The sequence below is a fragment of the Nansenia antarctica genome, assembly GCF_963989245.1.
Source record: "Nansenia antarctica genome assembly, chromosome: 8".
Lineage (NCBI taxonomy): Eukaryota > Metazoa > Chordata > Actinopteri > Argentiniformes > Microstomatidae > Nansenia > Nansenia antarctica.
The window spans coordinates 48,067,719-48,087,660 of record NC_137678.1 but is presented as its reverse complement, the minus strand read 5'-3'; the positions used below and the strand labels follow the sequence as shown (position 1 = coordinate 48,087,660).

Sequence of the window (19,942 nt, the reverse complement as noted above, 5' to 3'; positions counted from 1 at the left end):
ACCCCCCCCGCACACGCAGCGCTCCACTGCATCTGCATCCACTGCATCTGACTGCCTGGCCCATCTAGACCAGCCTCACATCTTCTGACTGCCTGTCCCATCTAGCCTCACATCTGACTGCCTGGCCCATCTAGTGAAGATTAGAGACAGAGCTGGGTGAGGTAGACGACTCTGAGGCTAGAATGAGAGGAAGGAACCACATGGAACCAGTTCTGTTAAATTTATTATAATGTTAATAAAAATGTAATAAAAATCAGGTAAGAGTTTGTAATGTTCATGATTTCTATTACGCATAGAGACTGTTTGGGTGGTAATGTTGTATCAATGTCATGCTGCAGGTCTAACCACGACAAAGAGATTGTGTTCATGTGATTTATTCTCTGCATGTTATTAGAGAAGATACATATGATCAAATGTATTGCATCTCCAAACTGCTCCTAATTTGAAATAATTGATACTACATATTAAACCACTGAGCCAGATGATCTACTGTACGGCTTTGCTGGCTGATACGTGTTTGCTTATAGGATCACCCTACAGAAGGCGTGGGCAAACCGTTTGGCTCAGGGGCCACATTTGGTCTTGAATACCAGGTTTCTCATTCTCATTTTCAGACTATTTTCTTTTTGATCAAGGTTTTTTTATTTTGTTTTCCGCAAGACTATTTTCTAACGGCCATATCCATTTTATTTTTTTAAATTCAGGCCTCAGAAAACAGGCAAGGGGCCACAGTTGGCCCGTGGGTCGTAGTTTGAACACCCCTGATCTACTGGCTTTTCTGGCTGATCCATGTTTGGTTATAGGATCACCCTACAGCCTGCAGCTACAGCATTCCCAGAATGGGAGGGTGGGGGACTGAGGCTAGAATGAGAGGAAGGAACCATATGGAACCAGTTGTTCTGGAGTAATAAAGGATCGCTAGAGACAAATGTGAGCATGTTCCCCTTATTTCCCATTCATTCCAGATGCTGTGGGCGTGACTTACAGAGCATAATAAGGAGACGTTTCTCATGAATGCCTCACACACTGTGTATATGAAAAGTTAGGATTAAATGAAGATATTATTTTGGGTGTAAAATGGGGATGTGGACATTGCTGGAGTGAAAAAACAGCAACTAATGTGGCCCTTGAAACAAGTCTCAGTAGAGAGTGCAGTATACTCATTGTACAGCCACATATGCACCTTGTCATGATACCATATCAGTTATCAATCAAACATGTTGATCACTGTTCTCTTATTGCAAACACATACAGTACAGTATAAGTAACTCACCGATGTTTCCCCTTTTCTTGCTAAATGTAAGAAATGAAACACTCAATCTTAATGATAAGTCTAACAACTTAAACTCAATATCTATAGATGTATGTTGTATAGCCTCGCCTTCAAGGTCGAGTCACAAAACTGATGCTCTCTTCTCTCCTCCATTTCTTTTTATAGAGAAGTTACTCCTCAGACTAAGGGGCTGGCATCGCCATAAAACGTGATCAGTGGTTTGGTTCAAAGTGTTAACTCCACATGTGACACACGATCCACTACATCCACTTGTTATTCACAACAACAGCTTTGATTTAGAGATAACATCTTACTTAGAACTATTAACGTTTTTTTGTAGTAGTAGTATTTGTGTATTATTTCCTTTATTCTTATTCATTTTTGCAAAGGAGGCTACATGTTTCTCTGTTTATATATGTAGACATTATGATCACTATTATGTAGTATCTATTTATTTCCATAAATTATTTCTGTTTACTTTCTCTTCCCATTCGTATGATTATTATCTTTAGCGCCTGTGTGAGGTACCTGTTTTACGTTGTGAAATAGATTCACTGCTCAGTCTCACATTGTGACATAATAAAATATATAACAAATAAAAGAATATATTGAACTATCATATCACATTATCATCATAATATTATGCCTTAAAGCAGAAAGATCCATGAAATATGTGGAATTTATCTGGGTACAATTCAATTTGACAAAATACTTTGGAATATCAGTTGTTTCTAATGAAAATACTGCATGAAGCCATCTTTTAAATTCATAACATTTGCTATAACATACACCCACTGAACACTTTATTAGGAACACATCTATTATACCTGTCAACAGTCCAAGCTGGTGGAGGTGGTGTAATAGTGTGGTGAATGTTTTCATGGCACACTTTGGGCCCATCATTCATCGCTTGAATGCCACACCCTATTTAAGTATTGTTGCTGACCTTGTGCATCCCTTCATAGCCACAATGTAACATCTTCTAATGGATACCTCCAGCATGATAATGCACCATTTCACACTGCAAAAGTTGTCTCAAACTGGTTTCAACATGACAATGAGTTCAGTGTTCTTCAGTGGCCTTCCCAGTCACCAGATCTCAATCCAATAGAACACCTTTGGGATGTGGTAGAACAGGAGATTCACAGCTTGAATATGCACCTGAAAAAGACTGTAAGAATTGCATGAATGTCAACATGGACCAGTCTCAAAGGAATGTATCCAACAGCTTGTGGAATCAATGGAACAAATAATTGGGGCTGTTTTGAAAGCAAAGGGAGGCCCTACCCAGTATAGTGTATAGTTAGTATAGTGTTCCTAATAAAGTGAATGTATATTTGATCATACCGTGATATTTCATATTTCACTTTCATGTATTCAAAAGTTCAACAGGCTTGCACTGTTTATCTGTGGGCTAGAAACAGAAGTAACGTGAGAGAGGTCCTTGAATGCAGCCCTCTCAAAGGCATGTACCATCACTTCCTTGTACTGTACGGTAAACACAGGTCTGGCAGGTGTGGCTCTGAAAAAACAAGGAAGTGTTTTTCACAAAAATCCCTCCTCTTCCAGTCTGTAGTCATTAAGAGTCACATAGACATTGGTCTAAACAGTTCTTATCAATACATTATTGGCCCAAACAGGCCACGGTATACCAATAAGGAAATAAGATAAGTTAAACATAGTTCCTTTCATGGGACCTGAAGGTTGATTCATTATATTAGATTTCTATGGACACTTGCTAGATTAGATTAGATTAGATTTATTGTCCCAAGGGGGAAATTCATTTTCACACCACTGTACAGTATACATACGTATAGACATACAACACCATATAACACAGACAACAACAGACAGTACTACACATGACAGATACACAAGTACACACACTCAGCGCGGTCTATTATTAGGCAACAATGACTGCGGGGATCAGGCTTTTGCCAAAGCGAGCCCTTTTGCACCTTAGCGTTCTGTACCTACGCCCGGATGGCAGTGGGGCGAGGTACAGATTGAGTGGGTCCCATTTTATTGTGGTTGCGATGCGTGAGATGGCCCTGTTGTTTAGTGCTGTGAGGTTGGGTGTGGGGAGTCCAATTATCCTGGCTGCAGTGTTGGTGATGTGTGTGAGTTTGGCCCGGTTGATGACTGTGAGCATGTTGAAGAAGCAGGAGGAACAGTACATGAGGATGGGCTGGATAATGCTCTGGTACAGTAGTAGGAGAAGAAGGGGGGAAACATACAGACCTTTAAGTTTGCGGATGACGGATAATCTTTGTTTGCTCCTTTTAAAGTATAACTGTCAATTGAGTATAAACTGTCGACCATTTCAACTGCTTGGCGTCAACATCTTTCTTTTGTTTTACTCACATTGAGGTGGAGATGGTTGTCCTCTCACCACTTAGTGAAGTGTGTGATGGAGCTGTGGTAGTCCAGGGCGGAGTGGTTGTCTGTGAGCAGGGCAAGAATGGCTGTGTCGTCTGAGTACTTAAGTTAGGTAGTGATGGGTGATGGACTGGTGCAGTCGTTGGTGTAGACTTGTGTAGAGGAATGCGCTCAACACACAACCCTGCGGTGCTCCGGTGTTGATGGTGAGTGCAGGTGCTAGCGATGCTATGGACAATTGCTAGGGATGCTATGGACAATTGCTAGGGATGCTATGGACAATTGCTTGGGACACTTGGTTGGGATGCTATGGACACTTGGTAGGGACACTTGGTAGGGATGCTTCCTAGTGGCTAGTGCCCTTGGTAGGGACACTTCCTTGTGACTAGTGCCCATGGTAGGGACACTTCCTAGTGACTAGTGCCCATGGTAGGGACACTTTTTAGTGACTATTACCGATGGTATGGATGCTTCCTAGTGACTAGTGCCTGTGGGATCACAGGGCAGGTAGTCTGTCCTTCTACAGCGTCTCCTCTGACACCATGACCCTCCTCCACAGAGTCCAGACCACCTTCACTCAGCCCCTCTATCCTGGGTTTGGGGTGTATGGTGACCATGGTGACAGTGCTGAGCTGTGTGAGCTGGAGTAGAGAAGCGCACACACACACACACTTACTTTGTGCTAGAGGTTTTCATACCGTTGGACTCAGCTCGATGAGTAGATGTGAAAAGAGGTGTCACACTTAGTGTGTGTGTGTGTGTGTGTGTGTGTGTGTGTGTGTGTGTGAGTGTGTGTATGTGAGTGAGTGTGTGTGTGTGTGTGTGAGTGTGAGTGTGTGTGTGTGTATGTGTCTGTCTGTGTGTGTGTGTGTGTGTGTGTGTGTGTGTGTATGTGTCTGTCTGTGTGTCAATTATTTTCTTAATCACATAACAGAGACTTTAGTGAAAGACAGGAAGTAAGGAGGAGAGGGTATTGCAGCAGGGCATGGATCTGAACCCATGCCGACATGGGCATATGTGACACTGGCTGGTCAATTGAGCCGCAAGTCGGCAACCAATCAAAATGTTCTGATTTTTATTTTGAAACACGGAAATACATTTCAACGTTGTTGAAAATCACAACACAAACTCGCTAGTCAAGCCAAAATACTGCGACGCAATGGATTGAGTGAGTAATCGGGGAAGGGGCGCGTCGTCGGTGTGACGCAGAAGCATAAATCCGTTTATTATTTATTTTGTTTCATTGAAACAAAGATTGATTATTGTATGTATTAAATGTTTTGGAAGGTCCAAATTCAAATATTTCATGAGTCATTATTTGAATTTGCAATGGGAACGTATGTTAAGCCAGAGAGACTGGACAACAGGGTGACATTCACAGGTGTGCAGACTTGAGAAGGTGAGGTACAACATGCACTGGAGCCCGCGGCCACTGCCGCGGCCACACGACTAATCGCGACTAATCGAAAAAACAATCGACAGATTAGTCGACTACCAAAATAATCGTTAGTTGCAGCCCTAGTCTGAAGGTTGCCTGTTCGATACTTGATTTATTTATTTATTTTTATTTTTACATTTAACCGAAGCCTTCATGCAAATCGATTTACAATATATATATATATATATCTGTCTAAGTGAATCACCGTGGCATTCTTAATCCAACATCCACCACAGAAGGGTTAGCTACACTTCTTTACTAATCCAAACGTTTCCCCCCCCCCCCCCCCCCCCCATCACGTCTCAGTTTGGAAGAGGAAAAGAGGTTAGAAGACCACAGAACACCTAATTCGTCCAAGATGAGCCGGAGAGCAGTAAACAGAGGTGAAGAGTCCATGGCCAGACAGGATGGGAGAGCGGAGAAGGGCGGAGACACAGGTGGTGATGATGATGAGGCAGGATGCAGTCCGGTAGACATGATGGATGATGGTGATGACCTGGCTCGAAGGAGTGAGATCCGGAGCAAGTACCGAGACCTCATCAGCACGGTTCAACGTGAGTGGAGGACACTTAAGCAATATCACACGAGAGGGAGTGTGTTATACTGAATATCAGCACGGCTGTGATTCGGTCGTAGGTACGAGGCCGCAGACCTCGAGTGTGATATTGCTTTTATACAACAGTTCTACAGCGCGATTTATTAGTTAACAGTAATAAGCGACAACAGATTATGATTTGTTTGTTTATTTAATCATAAAAATAAACAAAAAATAGTTCCGCAACTGAACTTCAAATGGACGGTTGCCTAGTAACCTGAACACAAACATGTAGTCTAATTAACGGTCATTTAGTAGAACATCTGTGCGGCGGAGTGATACATAGTTAAAGGTCCCAGTGCTGTTATACTGTATATCAGCACTCATGGAATGCCTCTTGTCCAATCAAATTACTTGGTCGGAACTAACTGTTGTATAAAGCATGATAGTCTTGTTTAGGACTGCCATATTTCCCCCACTTTGTGTAACTATTTTTGACACCTTTCAGGGATACTGAGTTGGCTTGACCATTGATTATATCTGTTCACAGAAAACCGAGAGGACATGTTGAAACCCAAAAACAACAAACTCACTGAGGTTCTGGAGGAGGCCAACAAACTTTTTAAAGAAGGTATGCTATGATAAATATTCTCTCTCACCTTTCTGCATAAGGCATGGGCCGGAGTCCAAAATTGTGAAGTTCATTTTCGCCCTAAGTATTTTGTCGACGGTCTCTTTTACGCCATGGAAAAGGCAGAAACCAGAATGAAGAAGAAGTAAACAATGTTAGTGAGCCCATCTGTTCGGTACATGATCTATTTTGGGAGTTGCACTTGAATTATGAAATGCCATCGTCGCGGAGTAAGTGGCTTTGTTCAAGCCTGTTTTCTATTGTCAAACATTGTAACCTCAGGGCTGTGGTTATAGTTTCTAAATAATGTGCATTATCTTTACTGTTCAAAGAAACAACTTCACCTGTTTATTTGTGTGCGTCTCTCGTCTATCTTGGTTTACTAAACTTTATTTAAACCACACAATACCAACGATGGCATCAGTGATGTTAGTCCAGTGAATGCAAGTAAACTGTTTGAACCTTTTTATCTTAGTGAATAGAGTTTACCCACCTTGCTTTGTGTGCTATTTGTTTTAGGGTTTTCCAACCTATTCAATCCATGGTGTTCAGGGTTTAACCTACTATATTAAAAAAAGGGGGGTCACATGTAGAAACTGTTGAAATTCCTACACTGTTCATCTGATTACCCTCAAATTACCCTCAATCAATGCTGAACGTCTGCACATCTTGATTGTTTCATTTCAAGTCTATTGTGGTGGTGTAAAGAGCCAAAATTATGAACGTTCTGTCAGTGTCCAAATATATATGGACCTATGAACTGTATAAGCAAAGTGCCTCTTCCCACCACCTTTCACAGTCCATTTCCCCTCCTGCTTTAATAATGACGTCGCTCTTTGTTTTCCCTCACAGTTCATCAGCCCCGGGAGGCAGTGCTGGATGCCCAGCTCCTCATTCTAGCAACAGACCTTGGCAAAGAGAAGGCCAGCCAACTGCATGCTGGGGGATCTACCTTTGACCCGGCTGCCTTCACTGAGAACCTTGTGAGTCAGAGTAGGAGGTGGTGGAGGATGAAGATAGTAGTTACTCTGATAGAAATCATCTCTAGTAATCTCCCAGAAGCAAAGTATCTTTGTCAGGGACCATATCATTGTATCTGCATTTAACTAGCCAGATGTCAGGATGTCTATTGATATGGTTGTCACAAGTCTTGTCAAATTTGCTTGTTCAGGACTTTGTATAAGTCTGATTGCTGAAACACTGTTTGTGTTTTGGATGGATTACCCAGCTCTCCTTCATGGGGCTGAATCGATTGGAGGATGAGGAGGAGGAAGCAGAGAAGGATGGCGCAACCGGCGGCTACCTACCCGCTGATGCCTGGCAGAAGTTGGCTAAGAGAGCAGAGTGCTGCTTCAGGACAGCCCCGACCTTCCACTACATGTGAGTGTCTCCTTCTCCTTCACCTCTTTGTGAGGATCGAGACAAAGGTGTCTACCGTACTGACCAACATGTGTCTTGTTATCCGACCAGCATATAAACCTGACTCAATTGTCACCCTATGTTCAGTCCTGAGCCTTCACTGTCGTATGTATCTGTATTTACCTGAGTTTCCTAGTAAAGTACCTACGTTTTGGATTATTGTGAACCTTGACGCCTGCGTTATTGCAGCACTTGGGTACACACACACCACTCCATCTCGTTATGTGCATGGAAGAAATTGATCAAGTTGACTAATAATAACTAATTGTTATCGTCTTGGATGATTTTCCCCTGTATTTTTGCATGGAGAGTATATCTCTGATTAATCCCAGTGTCTGTTTTCTACCAGGCTGGGCTCGTTCCCGGCAGAGCCACCTCCACCAAGGCAACGGGTAGAGAGGCAGAGGAAGGTGCCCGGCCAGGAAGCCAAGAGGACCATGCCCATGCAGGTCTCTGTACTTCACACACTCAACATATCGTGGCGTTAGAATTATAAGGTTCTATCTCCATTTTTGTCAAAATTGAGTTTTTTTACATAATCTGATCCATTAGGTGTTTATTAAAGCCTGTGTGGTGTTATTTTTAAAATGTTGACATTTTTGAGTTAGTAATTCATAAAATACAAAGGTTCCATCTGACAAAACATAATGGAATGTAAAAACTTTGACGCTCAATATCTCTGAACTACCGTAGACGGAGATAGAACCGTATAATTCTAAGCTCACGATTTGTGTTTGGAGGATAGTGATGTTACCTAATTTATGTATTTTTTAGAGGGGGGGGTCTACGTCTCATCCAAGTCACATGATGCGTGAGCTAACATCTTCCTGTCTGCTAAACTCCACTGCTGTTGGAATAACGTTTAGCTTCAGGCAGCTAGGTACAAGTCCAGACAGTGTGGAGTATCATTGTTAGACCACCATTAGTGCTATCTATTTATAGCACCACTATAACTCGTGCTACTAGTTATATATCACATATCAGACTCCATCTTTTGGCCAGCAACGGTAACTTTTCCACCTACCTCAAATCTATGGACCGCTTTCAAATAAACACAACAACTCTGTAAAAAGCAAAGGAGCACAACACTTTCTGGTAGCTTTTTAGTCATACGTTTGAATACCTAATTGTTACCAATTCACACACGGTGTGGCGCTACATCATTTGTGGAGGACGACATGTTTACACTTGTTTGTCATTTTAAGTGAGGTCACCCAGAGTCCAAGATGGGGGAAATAGGTCATGTTTTTTAACTGTAGTTTGCTTGACTTTATCTTGCAGTTGATGAACTTTGAAGAATCCCACCAGGAGGCAACTGAGAAGGAGGTAGAGAGGATTCTGGGATACTTGCGAAGCTACTGATGACCGTGAGTTTTGACTGTTGTTTTGATATATATTATATTGTATTATATATATCGACTTGATGTTTACATTTAAGTTAATAATTGTATATCAGATCGATAGCCGTTGTGTCTCTCTTCACAGCGACATCACCTATCTCATATTATGCGTTTGTGATCGATCCCAACTCGTTCTCGCGGACAGTGGAGAACATTTTCCATACGTCTTTTCTGATCAGGGTGAGTGGCTTATGTTTGATAGGTATAGTTATCAATCGATGGGGGGGGCAACCACCACTGCAGCACTGCTACTCATTTATGAGATGCAGATAGTACTGTATATACATAGGGAGATACAACTTTAAGATTCCTACATTTACTATTACATAGCCAATGGAAGAATTATTGTATTCCTATATTTTGTGTTCCTTAGGATGGTTTGGCAAGGATGTACCTGGATAACGACAAGTTGCCTTGTATCGGTAAGAAAAAAACTACATTTCCCATCACACCTTCCGTACGCATGTGTATGAGTCTTTAATGAGTCATAAATATGTGTGCAGGTCGTGAGCTTAGAATGATAAGGTTCTAGGTCTATCTCCGTTTAGGGTAGTTCAGAGATATTGAGCGTCAAAGTTTTTACATTCCATTATGTTTTGTGAGATGAAACCTTTGTATTTTATGAATTACTAACAAAAAAAAATCAACATTTAAAAAATAACACCACACAGGCATTAGTAAACACCTAATGGATCAGATTATATAAAAAACTCAATTTTGACAAAAATGGAGATAGAACCTTATAATTCTAACGTCACAAGGTGTTGTGGTTGTATTAGCCGCCCTGGTAGGAGTAATATCTGTGAGGTTTCATGTTTACGAGTCCTGTTCTTGATGTTGCTTCCTTCCCATTATTCTGCAAGAATTATCTCAGGTTGTTCTGCAGGAATAACAGGTCGTTATTAATGTGAGTGCATGTGATTCAATAATACTGGGTCATTATTAATGTGAGTGCTTCATGTGATTCAGCTCCTGTGGAGGAAGGGGAGGTGGAGGCTGGAGGGTCGTCCACACAGCAGTGTGTCATCTCCATCAGCCGTAAGAGCTGGAGGGTGAGGGATGCTCTAGCTTTATACCCATCACTCTAGCTCTATACCCATCACTCTAGCTCTATACCCATCACTCTAGCTCTATACCCATCACTCTAGCTCTATACCCATCACTCTAGCTCTATACTCATCACTCTAGTTCTATACTCATCACTCTAGCTCTATACTCATCACTCTAGCTCTATACTCATCACTCTAGCTCTATACTCATCACTCTAGCTCTATACCCATCACTCTAGCTCTATACTCATCACTCTAGCTCTATACCCATCACTCTAGCTCTATACTCATCACTCTAGCTCTATACTCATCACTCTAGCTCTATACCCATCACTCTAGTTCTATACCCACCACTCTATACCCATCACTCTAGCTCTATACTCATCACTCTAGCTCTATACCCATCACTCTAGCTCTATACTCATCACTCTAGCTCTATACCCATCACTCTAGTTCTATACCCACCACTCTAGCTCTATACCCATCACTCTAGCTCTATACTCATCACTCTAGCTCTATACCCATCACTCTAGCTCTGTACCCATCAGACCCTTTGTATCTTACTCACTAAGCTCATCTATCTCACACACCAAACATCATATTTTTGTTCATAACTTAAAGGACTTTTTTAATGCTCTTTTTCAACAAGTTAATATAATTTATGTTCACACATTTGACAACCAGCTGATTGTAAAAAGGTTGTTTTATTTGATGTCATCTCATGCTTTGTTGTTTTCTGTCTCCTAGGAACTCATTGATGTCTTTGACATAACGGAGCCCTTAATCCATGCTCCAAGCACACAGGCTCAGGCAGATTGAGGCATCAGAAGCTGTTAATACAATTTTTTTGGAAATGTTCATTTGTTTAGTTCTGACCTTTCTGAGCGACGATAATTAATATTTTCTTAGTTAATTCACAATTATTTTTTTATAGCACGATCATTTCTATGTAGGATAGATAATTTATAATTTGCGATCTGAAGAAGAGAATATAAGAAAAGAAGAATTTTATGTTCATAGAGTTGTATGGGTCAAAGTTGAAAGTTCGCCACAACTATCGCATGCCCTGCGTTCGCCTACAATGGCTAAACATCATCCAGATTTGATCTTCTGCAGAAAACAAGCCGGTGTTGGTAAGGTCTTACATTTTAATTCAGTAGATGTAAGCGCATTGATAGTGTGTGGTATTTGGCAATGGTCAGTCGAAAGAATGTTACCACAGAGAAGGAGAGAACCAAACCAATCTGTCAATTGTATTGTATTTTTATCTTGTTATTAAAGTTTGGACTGTTGTTTGACGTTTAGCAATTCCGGGTTTTTGTTTCAGTTTAAAGGGTTAGCCGGTTTGTTATTTTTCATTCATGATAAACGTGTACCGTGTGGCAGCCCTCTCACTATGTGCTGTGGCCAGACGTTTTCCACAGAACTTTTTTTCAACACTTTCATTTTTAAAGGTTTGAACATTGATAAATTTACCTTCAGTATCATACACGGGGAAGAAATTGATACATCATTTATTTGCATACATCTAGCCTTGCTTTTCCCGCTTTGACACACAGAAACACTAATATTATTAATTTCTATCCTCCCGCTATCCTTGTTCTGCTCAGACTAGCAGAGATTTTGTATGACAGCGATCTGACCAGTGTAACCCTAACCCTGTATGAGGAGAAAAAACTAAGCACATAGGATAATTACATTGGAGTCAGATTATCAATATTAGACATGTTTTGCTATCAACAAAACATAGCCAAAAGTCTCTGCCAAACATTCATGTGAAAACTGATATTATTATATTTGCTCTACAGCCTGAGTCAGTTCAACCATTCTTCCTGTTCTAAAATGGTCATTGTATTCCTGCTATTTTTATGCAATAAAACGTATGTCACCCCATTATTCTATCCAGACTGTTTGAGAGTCTAGTTTCCTCCTTGTAGCTACAGTATCAGTGCACCCAGGTGGCAGGCTGCAGGTTATGATGTTGTCCACATGAGGGCGCTGGTGATCCCACTGCTTTTCCATTCCATGGAGTGGAATGTTACTGTGCTGCTACACAGCTGGATACATTCATCAATAATAGGAGGCCTTTCATATAAATAAAAACATTGGAAAATATAACAGTTTTTTATACTGCTGCTGAAACAATTCGGAGTGCCAGATGTGTGATAGTTTCAACCACTGAATAGGAAATATTCTCATGAAGTTCTGGATTCGCCAATTCGCTTTGTGTTGTGCTGACGACAGTTGACCACCAGATGGCGCCGTGCCTAGTGTTTCTGCTATATGGCCGTGATGATAGCGCCCTCACGTGTTCATACATTAGTATTGCAGTGTATCTGTTACGTTCTACGTTCGCTAGGGAGAAGAAGAAGTAACAAAGTATTACTGGTGTTATGTAACAAGGAGTTTTATTATAGCAAGGATAAATTAAAGTCTTATTGGTATTGAGAAAAACAGAACTGGAGTTACAACAAATGCTTCAAACAAAAATAAACAATAAACTCATCCGTGATGGTTCTTTAAACAATAATTACTAACAGGTTTCTAACACAAGGTATAAACTAACAAGTATCAAACTAACAAGTATCAAACTAACAAGTATCAAACTAACAAGTATCAAACTAACAAGTATCAAACTAACAAAGTAGTACAACAAAAGAATGGTGGGCACACAGCTCCTGCTGCTTTCATGTCAATGTCTTTTAAATGATGTGGCCTCTGATGATTGGCTGGTTTGGAGTTGATCGGCTGGAGTTGATTGGCTGGAGTTGATTGACCACTGCTGGAGTTGATTGGCAATTATCAAGGGGGGGGGGATCCTCTGGACTGGACTTATCTCCTATGGCTGTTAAAGAGACATACACACAAACACACAGACAACCAGGCTACTCATAGCCGTCACAGTATCAGATGAGTGCTACGTAAACGCATTTAAACAGTATTGTTCATTCAATGTACATTGTTTTGATCTCAATCATTCTAAATAAATAATGTTAACTCATTCATAAAGACAAGTGTAGTGAATCCAGAACCTGAGATAAGGAGATCAGCGAGAGAGAGAAAGCCTGTTTGAGTGTAAAGTCTGTACTAGTAGGATCTACCAATGCTCACTCAGCGACGCAACAGTTTGCCAAACACTACAATAGTGATGCATGGTGGTGTAATTATTTTGCCCAGTGCAAGTCATGTATGCCTATAGTATCACTCTTTCTGCCCATTGATTAATTTGTATAAATGTTGTTTAGTTTGAGGAAGTGCACGGGGGCGTGACAGATGATTGAATGAGTGAGAGGAAACCACAGACACCTGTGGCAGAGTTGGCTGTGTGTTTGGAGAGCGTGCGACAATGACGTATTACTATCTTGTTATTTAAGTTTGGACTATTGTTTGACGTTTAGCAATTCCGGGGTTTTGTTTCAGTTTAAAGGGTTAGCCGGTTAGTTATTGTTCATTCATGATGAACGTGTAAAAGACGACCAAAGGGTGATGTCGTGGTTGGGTGGAGGGTGGTGATGTTGTGGTTGGGTGGAGGGTGGTGATGTCGTGGTTGGATGGAAGGTGGTGGCATTGTGGTTGGGTGGAGGGTTGTGGTTTCGTGGATGGATGGAGGGTGGTGGTGGTTTCGTGGCTGAGGGGAGGATGGTGGTTTCGTGGCTGAGGGGAGGATGGTGGTTTCGTGGCTGAGGGGAGGATGGTGGTTTCGTGGCTGAGGGGAGGGTGGTGGTGTTGTGGCTGGAAGGCTGTGGTTTCGTGGCTGGGTGGAAGGTGGTGGCATTGTGGTTGGGTGGAGGGTGGTGGTTTCGTGGCTGGGTGGAGGGTGGTGGTGTTGTGGCTGGGTGGATGGAAGGTGGTGGCATTGTGGTTGGGTGGAGGGTGGTGGTTTCATGGTTGGGTGGAGGGTGGTGGTGTCTAATATTTGTAAACACTTGTAAATATACTTTTCGCGAAGGCAATAAAGCCTTTTATTTAGGATTGGTGGTGTCGTGGCTGGGTGGAGGGTGGTAGTGTCATTGCTGGGTGGAGTGTGGTGTTGTCATGGTTGGGTGGAGGGTGGTGGTGTCATGGCTTGGTGGAGGGTGCTGGGGGTTCGAGGGTGGTGGTGTCATGGCTGGGTCGAGGGTGGTGGGGTTGGAGGGTGGTGGTGTTGAGGGTGGTGGTGTTGTGGTTGTGAATGGGTGGAGGATGGTGATGTTGTGGCTGGGTGGAGGGTGGTAGTGTTGTGGCTGGGTGGAGGTTGGTGGTGTTGTGGCTGGATGGATGGATTGAGGGTGGTGGCGTTGTGGTTAGGTGGAGGTTGGTGGTGTTGTGGCTGGATGGATGGATGGATTGAGGGTGGTGGCGTTGTGGTTAGGTGGAGGGTTGTGGTTTTGTGGCTGTGGGGAGGGTGGTGGTGTTGTTGTGGCTGGGTGGAGGTGTTGTGGCTGGGTGGAGGGTGGTGGTGTTATGGCTAGGTGGATGGATGGATTGAGGGTGGGGGCGTTGTGGTTAGGTGGAGGGTTGTGGTTTCGTGGCTGGGGGGAGGGTGATGGTGTCTAATATTTGTAAACACTTGTAAATAAATATACTTTTAGCGAAGGCAATAAATCATTTTATTTAGGATTGGTGGAGTCGTGGCTGGGTGGAGGGTGGTAGTGTCATTGCTGGGTGGAGGGTGTTGGGGTTGGAGGGTGATGGTGTCATGGCTGGGTCGAGGGTGGTGGGGTTGGAGGGTGGTGTTATGGCTGGGTGGAGTGTGTTAGGGTGGAGGGTGGTGGTGTTGTTGTGGCTCGGTGGAGGGTGGTGGTGTCATGGCTGGGTGGAGGGTGGTGGTGTCATGGCTGGGTGGAGGGTGTTTGGGTTGGAGGGTGGTTGTGTTATGGCTAGGTCGTTGGGTGAAGGGTTGAGTGTGTTAGGGTGGAGGGTGGTGTCATGGCTGGGTGGAGGGTGGTGGTGTCATGGCTGGGTGGAGGGTTTAGTGTTTTAGGGTGGAGGTTGGTGGTGTTGTGGCTGGGTGGAGGGTGGTGGTGGTGTTGTGGCTGGTTGGAGGGTGGTGGTGTCATGGATGGCTGGAGGGTGTTGGGGTTGGAGGGTGGTGTCATGGCTGGGTCACCGTCCATAAAAGGTGTGAGTGTGTGTGTGTGTACGCGTCTCTGTTTGTGTGCGTGTGTGTGTGTGTTGACCAACCTTTGTGTGTGTGAGCAAACTTGTAACGCCCCTCTCCCAGGCCTCTGGAGTGGATCGAGGAGCAGAAAACAGGGGCGTTCCTAAGTGTGTCCTAAAGGCTCAGAGGAGCCCCCTGTCTTCCTGGAGGTGCATTACAACAGCTGCCCCAACAGCACACACTCCACTGCTGCTGGTGGGCAAGGGTGTCACCTTCGACAGGTAAAACACACACACCTCCTTCTTCACCACCGCCATCATCTTCACCCTACCACCACCTCCACCACAACAGACATCACCTTTCAGGCACTCACTCATACCTTGTCCACCCTCTCTCTCCCTTTCTCTCTGCTCTCTGGTGGCAGCTGTAGGATCTCTCTGAAGCCGCCCTCGGGGATGGACGCCATGAGGGCTGACATGGGAGCTGCCGCCACTGTTTGTGCGTCCATCGTCACGACAGCAGCCCTGAACCTCCCTATCAACGTCAGCGGTGAGCTTGTGGACTCCAGTTGGACAGAGTATTCGATTTTGTAGTGTGTGAGTGTGTGTATGTATGCAAGTGGAGGAGGTGTCTGTATGACTGTATGTCTGTCTGTATGTCTGTGTGCATGTCTGCATGTCTGCGGAGGAGGTGTATGTATGTAAGTGGAGGTGGTGTCTGTATGTATGTAAGTGGAGGAGGTGTATGTATGTAAGTGGAGGTGGTGTCTGTATGTATGCAAGTGTTACAGACTTGTATGTATTGTATTATGTCCTGTGTCTGTTTTTGTTTTCATTCTGTCTGTCTCCCCCTAGGTGAAGTGGTGTGCATGTGGTTCCTCCCCTGTTGGTTATTGGGTCCTGTCCATCATCGTTATCTCGTCAGCCCTCACCTGTGTTCAATCAGTTGTCATCCAAACCCAGAAGATCATCTCCTACTTAATGTGTGTTTTGTCATGTGTAGCGAGAGAGGGAAGGGGTGGTGTTTTGTTTGACTAGTTTGTTTATAATCTGTTACCAGAAATTGTTTCTTTTGTTCATAGCTGTGGGTTTAGTGTGTTGATGGACCCCTGTTTTCTCTTTTCTTCCCCACGGGAGAAGGGCTAGGTAAGATACCCTGGGGTATACATTACATCACGTAGATAACCGCTGTCTAAAAACATTAGGTAAGAAGCGAGCGGGTGTCACGCCCCGTAGTTCTGTAGCAGGTAGTTTAGGTTCCGGGTAGGTTAGTTAGTATGTGATATAGGTAGGTCAGAGGGGTAGGGAAGAATAGGGTTGTGTTTTGTTGTGACACCGTTCGCATGGTCCTTCTCCTACCCTTTGTTAATCCCCAGTTGTTTTTGGGTCATTGTTAATGTTATATGACTGTTGTCAGTAATATTTGTAAACACTTGTAAGAGGGTGGTGTCATGGCTGGGTGGAGGTTGGTGATGTTGTGGCTGGGTGGAGGGTGGTGATGTTGTGGCAGGGTGGAGGGTGGTGATGTCGTGGCTGGGTGGAGGTTGGTTGGGTGGATGGATGGAGGGTGGTGGTGGTTTCGTGGCTGAGGGGAGGATGGTGGTTTCGTGGCTGAGGGGAGGATGGTGGTTTCGTGGCTGAGGGGAGGATGGTGTTTTCGTGGCTGAGGGGAGGATGGTGGTTTCGTGGCTGAGGGGAGGATGGTGGTTTCGTGGCTGAGGGGAGGATGGTGGTTTCGTGGCTGAGGGGAGGATGGTGGTTTCGTGGCTGAGGGGAGGGTGGTGGTTTCGTGGCTGAGGGGAGGATGGTGGTTTCGTGGCTGAGGGGAGGATGGTGGTTTCGTGGCTGAGGGGAGGATGGTGGTTTCGTGGCTGAGGGGAGGATGGTGGTTTCGTGGCTGAGGGGAGGATGGTGGTTTCGTGGCTGAGGGGAGGATGGTGGTTTCGTGGCTGAGGGGAGGATGGTGGTTTTGTGGCTGAGGGGAGGATGGTGATGTTGTGGCTGGGTGGAGGGTGATGTTGTGGCTGGGTGGAGGGTGGTGGTTTTGTGGCTGGGTGGAGGGTGGTGGTTTTGTGGCTGGGTGGAGGGTGGTGGTTTCGTGGCTGGGTGGAGGGTGGTGGTGTTGTGGCTGGGTGGATGGAAGGTGGTGGCATTGTGGTTGGGTGGAGGGTTGTGGTTTCGTGGCTGGGGGGAGGGTGGTGGTGTCTAATATTTGTAAACACTTGTAAATATACTTTTCGCGAAGGCAATAAAGCCTTTTATTTAGGATTGGTGGTGTCGTGGCTGGGTGGAGGGTGGTAGTGTCATTGCTGGGTGGAGTGTGGTGTTGTCATGGTTGGGTGGAGGGTGGTGGTGTCATGGCTTGGTGGAGGGTGCTGGGTGTTGGGGTTGGAGGGTGGTGGTGTCATGGCTGGGTCGAGGGTGGTGGGGTTGGAGGGTGGTGGTGTTGAGGGTGGTGGTGTTGTGGTTGTGAATGGGTGGAGGATGGTGATGTTGTGGCTGGGTGGAGGGTGGTAGTGTTGTGGCTGGGTGGAGGGTGGTGGTTTCATGGCTGGGTAGAGGGTGATAGTGTTGTGGCTGGGTGGATGGAAGGTGGTGGCATTGTGGTTGGGTGGAGGGTTGTGGTTTCGTGGCTGGGGGGAGGGTGGTGGTGTCTAATATTTGTAAACACTTGTAAATATACTTTTCGCGAAGGCAATAAGCCTTTTATTTAGGATTGGTGGTGTCGTGGCTGGGTGGAGGGTGGTAGTGTCATTGCTGGGTGGAGTGTGGTGTTGTCATGGTTGGGTGGAGGGTGGTGGTGTCATGGCTTGGTGGAGGGTGCTGGGTGTTGGGGTTGGAGGGTGGTGGTGTCATGGCTGGGTCGAGGTTGGAGGGTGGTGGTGTTGTGGTTGTGAATGGGTGGAGGTTGGTGTTGTGGCTGGATGGATGGATGGATTGAGGGTGGTGGCGTTGTGGTTAGGTGGAGGGTTGTGGTTTTGTGGCTGGGGGGAGGGTGGTGGTGTTGTTGTGGCTGGGTGGAGGTGTTGTGGCTGGGTGGAGGGTGGTGGTGTTATGGCTGGGTGGATGGATGGATTGAGGGTGGTGGCGTTGTGGTTAGGTGGAGGGTTGTGGTTTCGTGGCTGGGGGGAGGGTGGTGGTGTCTAATATTTGTAAACACTTGTAAATAAATATACTTTTAGCGAAGGCAATAAATCATTTTATTTAGGATTGGTGGAGTCGTGGCTGGGTGGAGGGTGGTAGTGTCATTGCTGGGTGGAGGGTGTTGGGGTTGGAGGGTGATGGTGTCATGGCTGGGTCGAGGGTGGTGGGGTTGGAGGGTGGTGTTATGGCTGGGCTGAGTGTGTTAGGGTGGAGGGTGGTGGTGTTGTTGTGGCTGGGTGGAGGGTGGTGGTGTCATGGCTGGGTGGAGGGTGTTTGGGTTGGAGGGTGGTTGTGTTATGGCTAGGTCATTGGGTGAAGGGTTGAGTGTGTTAGGGTGGAGGGTGGTGTCATGGCTGGGTGGAGGGTGGTGGTGTCATGGCTGGGTGGAGGGTTTAGTGTTTTAGGGTGGAGGTTGGTGGTGTTGTGGCTGGGTGGAGGGTGGTAGTGGTGTTGTGGCTGGTTGGAGGGTGGTGGTGTCATGGCTGGCTGGAGGGTGTTGGGGTTGGAGGGTGGTGTCATGGCTGGGTCACCGTCCATAAAAGGTGTGAGTGTGTGTGTGTACGCGTCTCTGTTTGTGTGTGTGCGTGTGTGTGTGTTGACCAACCTTTGTGTGTGTGAGCAAACTTGTAACGCCTCTGGAGTGGATCGAGGAGCAGAAAACGGGGGCGTTCCTAAGTGTGTCCTAAAGGCTCAGAGGAGCCCCCTGTCTTCCTGGAGGTGCATTACAACAGCTGCCCCAACAGCACACACTCCACTGCTGCTGGTGGGCAAGGGTGTCACCTTCGACAGGTAAAACACACACACCTCCTTCTTCACCACCGCCATCATCTTCACCCTACCACCACCTCCACCACAACAGACATCACCTTTCAGGCACTCACTCATACCTTGTCCACCCTCTCTCTCCCTTTCTCTCTGCTCTCTGGTGGCAGCTGTGGGATCTCTCTGAAGCCGCCCTCGGGGATGGACGCCATGAGGGCTGACATGGGAGCTGCCGCCACTGTTTGTGCGTCCATCGTCACGGCAGCAGCCCTGAACCTCCCTATCAACGTCAGCGGTGAGCTTGTGGACTCCAGTTGGACACAGAGTATTCGATTTTGTAGTGTGTGAGTGTGTGTATGTATGCAAGTGGAGGAGGTGTCTGTATGTCTGCATGTCTGCGGAGGAGGTGTATGTATGTAAGTGGAGGTGGTGTCTGTATGTAATATATATTATAGTATTAGTGGTAACACGGATGACGTCGCAAGTAAGTAGCAAGCTGGCTCCAATTTTGAGGCAAATGTATCGTAAAAAGTCGTAACGCTCTATGTAAAGCCAATGTATGTGATTCCTAACTAGCTACATTAGAATTTTCATTTACAAATCATTATTCGTCTAACTAAGTCATTGGTAGCTAGCTACATACTTTGTGTTATTGTTATTCTATTAGCCTACTAAAGTAGCTAGCTAGTATTTAAAATGTTGTTGTTGCGAGATAATACGGAGCTAGTTATCTGCACTTGGAAAGTGTGTATCAGGACTGACATGTTGTTCTTTTTTGCTGTTGTGTTGACATGTTTCCCCATTTAGCCTGGTAATGGACGATAGTCGTGAAC

General features: G+C 45.1%; 1 pseudogene across 1 annotated transcript; it reads left to right on the top strand.

The window, feature by feature from the left end:
- The first annotated feature begins 5,448 nt into the window (after positions 1–5,448).
- Positions 5,449–19,924, top strand: LOC308164321 (non-structural maintenance of chromosomes element 4 homolog A-like; annotated as a pseudogene). The gene is made up of 15 exons: positions 5,449–5,644; positions 6,176–6,256; positions 7,109–7,239; positions 7,485–7,636; positions 8,025–8,124; positions 8,957–9,042; positions 9,161–9,255; positions 9,449–9,497; positions 10,045–10,127; positions 10,872–10,934; positions 15,328–15,485; positions 15,629–15,753; positions 19,079–19,136; positions 19,280–19,404; positions 19,917–19,924. The product of its transcript is annotated as a non-structural maintenance of chromosomes element 4 homolog A-like (transcript).
- Positions 19,925–19,942: the final 18 nt, after the last annotated feature.